General features: G+C 42.1%; 1 protein-coding gene across 1 annotated transcript in view; it reads left to right on the top strand.

The window, feature by feature from the left end:
* Nucleotides 1-238: 238 nt before the first annotated feature.
* The window catches only part of LOC121001593 (suppressor of cytokine signaling 3-like), a 69,645-nt gene continuing 57,893 nt past the window's right edge, over nt 239-11,990 (top strand). Inside the window, exon 1 of the mRNA XM_040432758.1 lies at nt 239-576. The gene's annotated coding sequence lies outside the window, so the exon portion shown is untranslated. The remainder of the gene's footprint in view (nt 577-11,990) is intronic.

Below are 11,990 nucleotides of genomic sequence, written 5' to 3'. Positions count from 1 at the left end.
TGACTTCCTGTTATCATTTCAGCTTCTGTTTGTAATGACATTTGCATTGCAGGGAAAGAGAATAAAAAAGAGATAGAGCATTGCAAGTCCACCCCTTTACCAACATCACCCTCAGCACTTCCAGGAATACTCAGGGAGGGAGGGCTGAGTGGGGACTTGGGGAGGAGGGACTCGGCCAGGCATCAGCCAAGCAAACACAGCCCAAACCTTACTCTGACAAATAGCAAGCCTGCAACCGAGAAAAAACACACACACCACGGAAAAACAACCCCCTCCCCTTCAAAAAGTAAAGCTTTGAATGTGGTGGAGTGGAGTCTAACTCCAATGGGAAAATTGCATGAAGAATGCAGAAGCAAGGAGACTTTTGCAGACAAGCACATACCCCCCTCCAGCATTATTTATGGATTAATATTTGCATTCACTTCTATTAAAATCCTAAGAACCCGTCCTTCTAGCTACACATTTGGCAGTACATAACTATGTATTAGCCTATTATTGACCACCATGCATCATCTTCCATCTGATTTTCCAGGTAGTCCATGCAAGTTGGCTGCAAGCGACACTCTATACGAGAAGGTAAGGTGCATCTGTTTGATGTCTGTATCCAACTATCCGTAACCCCTTTCCCTCCTCCCTGTGTACTTCTTCTGGCTCCAGGTATGTTCAAAAAGTTTTAGTGCCTGTCTAGTAGGGGGTCACTCAGTTTACGTCTTTGCTCAGTTTATGTATAGAGGGTTTACTGTTGACCATTTTTTATATAATTATGCATGCATATATGCAAATGTTATTCTTGTTAGACCCTAAAAGTGATCCCACGTCCTCGCCTGTTCCAGGAACAAACATTGTAACCCTCCATAAATATTGATATGATTATTCATAAATATTAAGTTCTGGAGAAAGCTATTGATTCCACCCCAGCATCACGTTCTACCATCGCAAGGATCTGGCATTAAAGAAACAGAATACATTACTGCATTTTACCGTAATTAAAAAGCGCCGGCGTCCTCAAATCATAAATCAATTGCACTTAGTCGCTCACATTTGCAAATGAATTGCCTATCAGACGAACAATACATTATGTTCGTGGGATAATGCAAATGATACATTTATCACAGAAGTCACAGTCTGTCACCCACACATAGGACTCGTTTTATACGGATATAGCACTTGCCACAGAAACTTGCAATCCATACACGGTGCCGCAATTCTACTTCAAATATGTCTTTTGAGTACCCTATGGAAATCCACAGATAACCCATTGTATTCCACAATGAGCTGTGCACATGACAAACTCCTCCTTCCTACACTGACAGACTCAGCTCTGCTGTATCTGTACTTGAGTGATACATGCAGTCATATGTGCCTAATACTTGATACTAAAATGTGTATGACTGTGTAGTATAAATACATCATTGAAAATGTGCAGCTTTCTTTGGTCACCATTTGCCCGCAGAGCTAACAATCTAGTCATAATGTTCTTCCTAGTTTGTTTCATTATATATATATATATATATATATATATATATATATATATATATATATAGATAATACAGGTATGGCAGTACAGCCATATTTTGGAGATGTTGAGGCTTCATGTATTATGCAATTTGGCAATTTTACTGTTATGTACTAGGACGTCCGTTATAAACTAGCAGAGGGCGCCTGGCATGGGTCCAGCATGGCACCAGGTGGTAATTCTTTCTTGCTGTGTTGGGATGAATGGAAAGTTTGGAAGGAGTAGTGAGGATCAGACACCAGCCTGCAAAATACTTACTGAAGGCTTAAAATAGATGCTTGGACTGTGATCCACACAATGTTTCTGTGTCTCAGGAGACTTCCCACACTTTCCTTTTGTTACCAGTACTACAATACATAAATACCCCAGTGCGCATATGAGGAGGCGATCACAATAAACTGGAAAATGTCACTGTGAATGCATAACAATAGGTGATAGTGATGTATTCTCCATAGAGACAGAAGGATTCCATAGGGATCCATATACCCGTCACTCACCCATAGAGCAGTACTGTAAACAGAAATGTCCTGCACCCTGGGTCCCTAAGGATAACAACTGGGAACCCAAACAACCATATAGTCATTGTTTCTATGTAAAAGGGGTTCATAAATCAGACATCCTCAAAGTCAGAGTAGCAGGGGTGCAACTGGAGAACCTGCTGGGGACTGTACTTAGTTGTCATATATACACTCGACTGAGATCAATGGTAGATATATAAACTTTAGCATAAGTGCAACCATAGGTTTCCATAACATAAATTTGAATGGTGAGGCACCTGCGCATGTGCAACCACTTCTATGTATAGGATTCCATAACTTCAATGGATAGCATAGAAAAGATCCTCTATATTCTGTAGATCCAGAACCTTAGTGATGTCTGGTTGACATGTCATAATATATATCATTTTAGGTGCAACTAAATATCTCCTATTGATTACAGTAACACATACATGTACACATAAGTTACTTTTCATTGAACGGGTTTTCCCATTTTTGTCATTTATGGCATATCCATATTGATTTCAGTAGGAAAGATGGAACCAAAATATGGAACCCTCGCCTAACAGGCATTCATGGCACATCCTATAGATATGCAATAAGTTCTCCAGATGTGAAAACCCCTTTAAAGAAGTACAAGTACACTATATTTTTAATGCAAGAAAAAAAATATGTGGGTCATTTAAGGTACAGCAATTGGCATGCACTATCTCTCCTATAAATTGCTATAATAAAACAAGGCCCGGTATAAATGGGCATTAGTAAGATGCATAATATCTAACAAATGTCTAGGCAAGGCATGTGAAATAGTAACGTTTTACCAATTCAGTTTCATAAAACAGATACTGACGTCGGTAATTTGCAGTGGACAAGTTGGTGCCACCATCTTGGCCACCTTTACTTAGACTGGATAGGGCAGTGATGAAATTGGGCCTTCACTAAGTACAGCTAAATTAGTAAACACCACGCATTAAAACTCATTACAATTCTGCCCCTAACTAAACTTTGGGAGATTTTTGCCTGCTAACATCGTTACTTCTCAAAGAACCAGTCAAAGTGATGATACCTTCAAATGCCATAAGGAGGCCTGAAGGGGACCATGCTCTTCTGTGCAGGTTAAGGATGGCCCAATTTAACTAGGTCCCTCCCCAAGCAAAAATGCTGCCCAATGGTGAGAATGATGCCCACATTTATGGTAAGAGGGTTGAGAATTCATGTTTAAATCTACAGCCAACAATTTACGGATGAGGTTCTCTACAACGTATAACATCTCACATAAGAGCTACCATATTCAGAAAGGTTAGTAAACATAGGGTTAAGGAAAACTCCACCAAGATTGACCATAATATCCTGCAAAAGACAAGGATCTCTACTATATAAAGACCCATGACAGCCTCCGATGGCAGTGGAAGTCTAGTACAAATTGTTTTGTAAGACCATAGGCTTATTAAATTACACATTTGATGTGATTGTTTGTAGTCATTAGTTTAATTAAATGACCTGCTTAATTGATTTATTAGATTACAGTATGACTATATTCCTTGTATCACACCTGCGCCAATCCAGGATTAATAGTCATCCACCTTTAAAAATGTATAATACATAATTTCCACCGCATCATTTCCAAGTCATTTGCTCTTTCACTATATGGAAAACATTGACATTTCTCTCGGTTATTTCCAAGTGAATGGTGAAGTCAGAAGGTTATACTGTAATCAGGGCTGGAGACGTCCCAGCATTCTGGAAGCCAGCTCCCCTTAAATGTTTCTTTTTGTCACTGAGTAGCTTTATGACAGCGCTCTTCTCTTTAGTTCCATTGACTGTAACAACATATAAAATCTTCTTGATTGCTTCCTTTCTTTGAGGAGCTTTCAAAGTCCATAAAAGCTCAATTTGGGCAAGTCACTTTTTTATGGGCAAGTTGCGTTTTGTGTGTCTCGGTTCCTGGGACACTTAAATTGGATATTAAAATCTGCATAGGGTGAAAAAAACATGCATTAGAACATATCATAGTTTTGCTTTTTTTTATGTTCTTGTATAGGGCCATGAACTGATCCTTTTAATATTTATTTAAAGGATTCTTTGGCCTCTCACAAATCGGTCTCAAGTAAAAGAGCACACATTAATATAAACTCAGTCCAAAGAGCTGATTTTAGGATTAACCTTGCAGATTGAGGGGGTAGAGGACTGTTTTTATGCATTCATCATAAATATAGGCATTTGCTATGAATGAGATTTGTGGGCTATAGAAATGCAGAACTTTGGCTATATCTCGGCCCAAAATGCCATCTGTATTAAAGAGTTGCATTTAAATAAACAATCCACACTATAGCAGTAGCCCTCAATATTGGCTCTTCGGACTGAATTTTAATACCATGCATAATAGGAAGTGTGCATACCACCTGTGCTCTATTAATGGAGTCAAACCAAAGAAATGTGAAAATATCACTGCTTACCAAACTTTCTTTCAAAATATTTCAAAAGCATATCTGGCTATTAGCTTTACCTTTTCCAATTTTTTTTAATTTTTTTTTTATCTTTGTTGACCAGCTTGATGTACTGTAGGCTATTTCTGTGCAGGAACATAGCTCTAGGTGGTATGGAGATGAAGTTCTCACCTGATCCCTGGAAGCTTAAGAGCCACAAAAGGTCTCTTTGTCCCATATGAGAAGGCTAGTTCTACAAACAAAGGGTTGATACTTGCTACACATTTTGTACTAGGACATGGAGCCTTACATTACCTTTTCCATACAGTTAGTGATGAGCACGTTCAACAGTCCACCAATTCACAGACCTGTAATTTTCCTATTTTTGCTATGGAACCATATATCCACCATAAAAGCAATTGGAAAATATAGTCATAATAAATTCACTGGTTGACGAATCAACTAATATCTGAATAAAAAGCAAACAAAATATCCATATTTGCTAATAATTTTACTTTTAGGGTTTGATAAGGGACAAAAGGGCCAGCTAATTGCATTGCGCAATACCTAAGGATAAAAATAGTGTGACTATTTGGTGAAATAAGGTCGATTAATACTCTTTATTCCATGAAAACACTGGTGAAAAAGCAAAGGCTTAGGTGTATCATGTAATTTCTTTAGAATAACGAGCAGTACAATGCATTGCAGACCATGAGTTTTGCTGAGAGATGGAAATACTAGACCATTGCCTATCACAAATGCATATCTATGGTCTTTGTTTAACATGCACCTGTCCTGTAAATTACTAATTCCTCATACAACTAGAGAGTAAAACTCACCTGTATACCCAGCTTACAGTTAGTATAAGACAAAATAAAGGAGTCCTATTGTATTTCATATGTGATGAATGTGTATCTTAGGGGTTGGTGCTGGTCCCTGCTTTAAAACCCAGTCCAATACAATTAAAGAGATTATCCCATTGTTAATGTAAAAAATGAAAATCAGACATCATATACTACATGAAAATCTCTATCTAACCAACCCTGTACCTCAGATGGATCCAGACATCTCCCCATTCGTTGCTCCAATTACTCTTCTAGATTTATTCTCAGCTGGCAGCTTAGAGGGAGTGTCCTTTCTGAGAGGTTGTGTCCTGTAACTATCAGTTTCTAATAGCATTTATGGCCGGTGGCAGTTGAACTGAGCATGTGCGTCCACCTCAGCAAGATAAACAGATAAATGAGGAAAGGACATACATGTGGTGCCATACAGATACACTTTATTGAATAACTCAATAGTAATAATTTTTAACTGCATGCAATTACAAAAGTATTAAGATCCTTGTGCTGGTTTGAAAAATGTTGAATATTTTTCATGGGACAACCATGTCAAAATGTCAAGCGCTACTAAAAAGTCAAACTGTTACAGCGGCAGCTTGATGCCACCGGTCCTCCACTCCTGGGTTATGTCCTGTCAGTAGCCTGAACCCATGATCCACTGTTCCTTTCAGGCCCAGCCACCAGGACAACTCTGCTCCTGCTCACAGGCTGAGGCCTGCTAGGCTGCACTCCCTTCAGCTCTTAAAGGACCATCGTCCCAAACTTCACCAGCGAATGGCTGGCAACCTGTGTATTCTTTAGACAGCTACCCCGCTGAGCAATCAGGTTTTTAGCTGAGCTAGTTCTTCGCAAAAGTGTGCTGCTTTGTTGTTTGCCAGGTATCGACCTCTACCGATTTCCTGACTCTGATTCTCCACTGTCTCACCTGACATGTGCCTGATTTATGGTACTGACCCTGTGCTGCCTGCCCTGACTTGGTTCTGTTTACTGTATTGGCACAAACTCTGCCTGCCCTGACCTCAGCCTGCTACTAACTTTGGTTTTGCCTGATCCACCATGGGTCAGCTGCCAACCACACAAGGTCTAATCCCAGTGGCATTGCGGGTAATAACAGTGATGGGGGTGACACCAGCAGGGCCGGCATTTACGAATCCCAGGCATAGTCATTTGTATTGCCGTCCTTAGGAGAGGGAGAGATGTGTCTGGGATTCGAACCCACAATCTGTATCAGAGGCAAAGCACTTACCCACACAGCCATAAGAGCTGCATTGCCACTGACTGAAAAAATATGAGACTTCTACTGTTATAGCTGGCTAAGTGTACATCTATACACATGACAGCTGCCCCAACACACCCAGCACTGCTATATCTCTATGACAGCTTTCCCAGCACACTCAGCTCTGCTATATCTCTATATATGATAGCTGCTCCAGCACACCCAGCTCTGCTACATCTAATACACATGACAGCTGCACCAGCACACTCAGCTGTACTTTATCTCTATATATGACAGCTGCCCCAGCAAACCCAGCTCTGCTACATCTATACACATGACAGCTGCCCAAACACAACCAGCTCTGCTACATCTATACACATGATAGCTGCCCCAGCACACTCAGCTCTGCTATATCTATAGATATATAGATGTAGCAGAGCTGGGTGTACTGGGACAGCTGTCATATAGAGATATAGCAGTGCTGGGTGTGTTGGGGCAGCTGTCATGTGTATAGATGTACACTTAGCCAGCTATAACAGTAGAAGTCTCATATTTTTTCAGTCAGTGGCAATGCAGCTCTGTGTGGGTAAGTGCTTTGCCTCTGATACAGAAGGTCGTGGGTTCGAATAACAGCAGAAACTTTTCTGAAATACAGGCTAAATTAGAATACACAAGCACTGACTCCATATATGGACATACAGGAAGAGGCTGCATCGCATCGCTGACATGGAGGTAAGTATAAGTGGTTTTTTTTTTATACCCGACTGTTACTGCCATGGGGGGAGCGGGAGGCACTTGATACTGGCACATGGGGGGAGGGGGGTTGGCACCTGATACTGGCACATGGGGGGGGGGGGGGGCACTATGATACTGGCACATGGGGGAAGGAGAGAGGCACCTGATACTTGCACATGGGGGGGAGGGGGGTTGGCACCTGATACTGGCACATGGGGGGTTGGCACTATGATACTGGCACATGGGGGGAAGGAGAGAGGCACTTGATACTGGCACATGGGGGAGGGAGGAGAGAGGCACTTGATACAGGTATTTTTTGGGGGGGAGATGGCACTATGATACTGGGACATGGGGGGGAGAGAGGCACTTGATACTGGCACTTTTTTTGGGGGGGGGGGAGATGGCACTATGATACTGGGACATGGGGGGGAGAGATGCACTTGATACTGGCACTTTTGGGGGGGAGATGTCACTATGATACTGGCACATGGGGGGGAGAGAGGCACTTGATACTGGCACTTTTTTTTGGGGGGGGGGAGATGGCACTATGATACTGGCACATGGGGGGGGAGAGGCACTTGATAGTGGCACTTTTTTGGGGGGGGAGATGGCACTATGATACTGGGACATGGGGGGGGGAAGAGAGAGGCACTTGATACTGGCACATGATGGGGGGCATCTATGGTGGACACTAGGCTGGCAGCCTATCAGAGGCCGGACACTGAGGGCATCTACTGGGGCACTATATATGGGGCATTTTATACTGGTACATTATGGGGGGAGAGAAGGGGAGAGAGGAGCACTTAGCAGGAAGGGGAGAGAGGAGCACTATGGGGGAATTTACTGGGGGCACTATATAGGGGTATTTTATACTGGGACATTATGGGGACATTAGCTCAACTGGGGGCATTACAAGGGGGTATTTTTTGCACTGTCACATTAAAAGGAGAATTATTTCTACTGGGGGGCATTATGGTGGGCTTTATTACTCCCCCATGGTATGACCCCCTAGTAGCAGCACCAGCCTCTCCCTGCTCTGCTATCCCTCTGCCCATTCTCCAAATCCTTATTATGAAATCTTTCTCATTAGGATAAAACACATCAGCTCCACCGAGCCCCCCAGCCAAGTGTTGAAGTGGTGTCCGAGATCCCCAAGGACCAAGCCAAGTAATGTAAGTTTTCATGTGAAATATGTTTATATTATACACATATAGCCTACACTGTGCCACACAATATACAGTATACCGCTACACTGTGTAGTCTGTTCTATAAGCACCATTGTTTTGTGGCGGCGGACAGAAAATAATCTGGAAGTGCCCCTCCCGCGACCAGGCTCTGACTGCTAGGGGGGGTCTGCTGAGCTAACGGATGCCCCCTATGGCAGTAGCACCACCATAGCCCCCATATATGGCTGACACCATTTTCTACCGCACCGGGTGACACCAGCCCTAGCAACGCCACTGCCTAATCCCAAAGGTAATGGTCTGGTGGTTCCCTGCAGTAAATTCCAGATTTCTGTATAACAGTTAAAGGGTGAATATCAGGGGACCACCAGGATAACACCCTTAGGTCAATCCCAAAGTCAAACCGGTTGGATGTCACAGTGGTTCCACACCCACTGCCATAATCATACATTTCTTTTGCAATACTTAGTTTTGATTATTAGAGGAGGTGTTAAAGAAGTTGTATGAGATTAAAAAAACATGGTTGATATTTTTCAAAAACAAAACAACTCTTGTCCATTGACATGGTTTAATATCGCTATATTCACTTGAATGGGTTTGAACCGCATTACTACACTCAGCCCATTCACAAGAATGGTGTTGTGTCTGGAAGACAGCAGTCAAGTTTAAAGTTATGAAATCTCTTAAAGTTATGAAATCTGTTTTCCTGTTGAGTTACTGATGAGTATGGACTAAAGACGTGACAAGAACATGAATGCAAGTCATACAGGAATGCACGTATATTTTAAAGCAAAAAGGATCTTTTGGTTGGCAAATACCAGATGAAGAGTAGCCCTATTAGTCCAGATAACTAACTGATACTGATGATAGGTGGGGCATCTTCCTAAGGCCTCAAGTACACGGCCATGCATGATTTTCCATCTGCAAAAAATGTATCAATGAAAAATGGATAGCCTCAGTGTACATTCCACTTTTTTTCTAAATCCCATCAATAGAAAGTGCTACTCTCAAACTCAAAAATGGACAAGAATAGGACTTACAGTGAGATTCTCGGATCAGACAAACAGATCTATGAAAAACACAAATGACTGAATGGCCCTATTGACTTTAATAGGTCAATATGCTATTGGTTTAAAAAAAAACTATAGTAAACTGAAGGAAAATATGGTCATGTGCATGACTATTAACTTCAGAATTTCTGAATGTCCACACATGGTCTCATAAATGTTACCAAATATTTATGAGCAATGAAGGCTAAACTAGTGTTGTTCCTTTTGAGGAGGTTTCCCAGTATGATTGAAAATGCCTGCATGTAAAAACAAGTATCCATCCATGGGAAGTGCTCATTATCTTCCTCCTACACAACACAATTGTCCTTTAATCCTTACGATGATGAGCATTTATGAACGGCTTTACAGTAAGTAGACGTAACATTACACTGTATTTACTTTTATACCCATTTAATCTATTTTCCATTTAATGGGAAGGTGTTCAAATCTAAAACTCAGCAGTAGTACAGCAGAACCAGGATTCAGTGACTCCTTATAGAAGAATATAGTAAATTTGTGGTTTTGATGGCTTGACCTGACCTGACCTGACATTGCTAGTTTAGATTTTTTGTGCTACTTTTTTTTTAAAGATCCAAGGCCATAGATAAGCTGTAGAAGCCTACACATGGCACCTTTTATTCCAATTTTTCATTTGTGAATGATCACAGACTTGTTGACTGGAAATGCAGAACTTATTGTCAGGAAATGCACTGGCATCATGAGCATGATGAGAACTCTATCAACTTCAAGAGCTTCCCTGATCTACTATTGAGGGTATATACAAATGCCTCCTACCTTGTATACATAAAAAAGGAAGAGAGAAACTTCCTATAATTTGTTAATGAGTGTTTCGATAAGAACAGGATGTTACATTTCTACAGAATTATCAAAATGGGGAACTGGTGACAAGAAGTCACAAAATATCTAAGGAACTAAAAAAAATGCATATGAGATAGCAATGAGATTCAACTAATATATTGCATATATCGTATAATGTAATACTGGTTGAGGAATTGAGTTTAACAATCACTAGGTCAATGGATGAACCTCTAATGAAGATTTTTTCAATTTTCTAAATATTTTCAAAAAATCTATCACATACTCAATAATTGATTTGGTGTAATTCTGGCCTAATTAGTTATATAGGGTAAATGTTCGCTACTAGAGTTGAGCGAACACCTGGATTTTCGGGTTCGAGAAGTTCGGCCGAACTTCCCGAAAATGTTCGGGTTCGGGATCCGAACTCGACCCGAACTTCGCCCCGAACCCCATTGAAGTCAATGGGGACTCAAACTTTTCGGCACTAAAAAGGCTGTAAAATAGCCCAGGAAAGGGCTAGAGGGCTGCAAAAGGCAGCAAAATGTAGGTAAATCCCCTGAAAACAAATGTGGATAGGGAAATGAATAAAAAAAATAAAAAATAATCAATATCAATTGGAGAGAGGTCCCATAGCAGAGAATCAGGCTTCATGTCACCCACCACTGGAACAGGCCTCTGTGAGATATTTAGGTCCCGGCACCCAGACAGAGGAGAGAGGTCCCATAGCAGAGAATCAGGCTTCATGTCATAGCAGAGAATCAAGCTTCATGTCACCCACCACTGGAACAGGCCACTGTGAGATATTAATGCCCTGGCACCCAGACAGAGGAGAGAGGTCCCATAGCAGAGATGAAGGCTTCATGTCATAGCAGAGAATCAGGCTTCATGTCACCCACCACTGGAACAGGCCACTGTGAGATATTTAGGCCCCGGCACCCAGACAGAGGACAGAGGTCCCATAGCAGAGATTCAGGCTTCATGTCACCCAACACTGGAACAGGCCACTGTCAGATATTTTTAGGCCCCGGCACCCAGACAGAGGAGAGAGGTCCCATAGCAGAGATTCAGGCTTCATGTCACCCAACACTGGAACAGGTCACTGTCAGATATTTTTAGGCCCCGGCATCCAGACAGAGGAGAGAGGTCCCATAACAGAGAATCAGGCTTCATGTCATAGCAGAGAATCAGGCTTCATGTCACCCACCACTGGAACAGGCCATTGTCAGATATTTTTAGGCCCCGGCACCCAGACAGAGGAGAGAGGTCCCATAGCAGAGATTCAGGCTTCATGTCATAGCAGAGAATCAGGATTCATGTCACCCAACACTGGAACAGGCCACTGTCAGATATTTTTAGGCCCCGGAACCCAGACAGAGCAGAGAGGTCCCATAGCAGAGAATCAGACTTAATGTCATAGCAGAGAATCAGGCTTCATGTCACCCACCACTGGAACAGGCCATTGTCAGATATTTTTAGGCCCCGGCACCCAGACAGAGGAGAGAGGTCCCATAGCAGAGATTCAGGCTTCATGTCATAGCAGAGAATCAGGCTTCATGTCACCCAACACTGGAACAGGCCACTGTCAGATATTTTTAGGCCCCGGCAGCCAGACAGAGGAGAGAGGTCCCATAGCAGAGAATCAGGCTTCATGTCATAGCAGAGAATCAGGCTTCATGTCACCCAACACTGGAACAGGCCACTGTCAGATA

Source organism: Bufo bufo, chromosome 1, assembly GCF_905171765.1.
Source record: "Bufo bufo chromosome 1, aBufBuf1.1, whole genome shotgun sequence".
NCBI classification, from domain to species: domain Eukaryota; kingdom Metazoa; phylum Chordata; class Amphibia; order Anura; family Bufonidae; genus Bufo; species Bufo bufo.
This window is presented reverse-complemented; position numbering and strand designations above follow the sequence as displayed.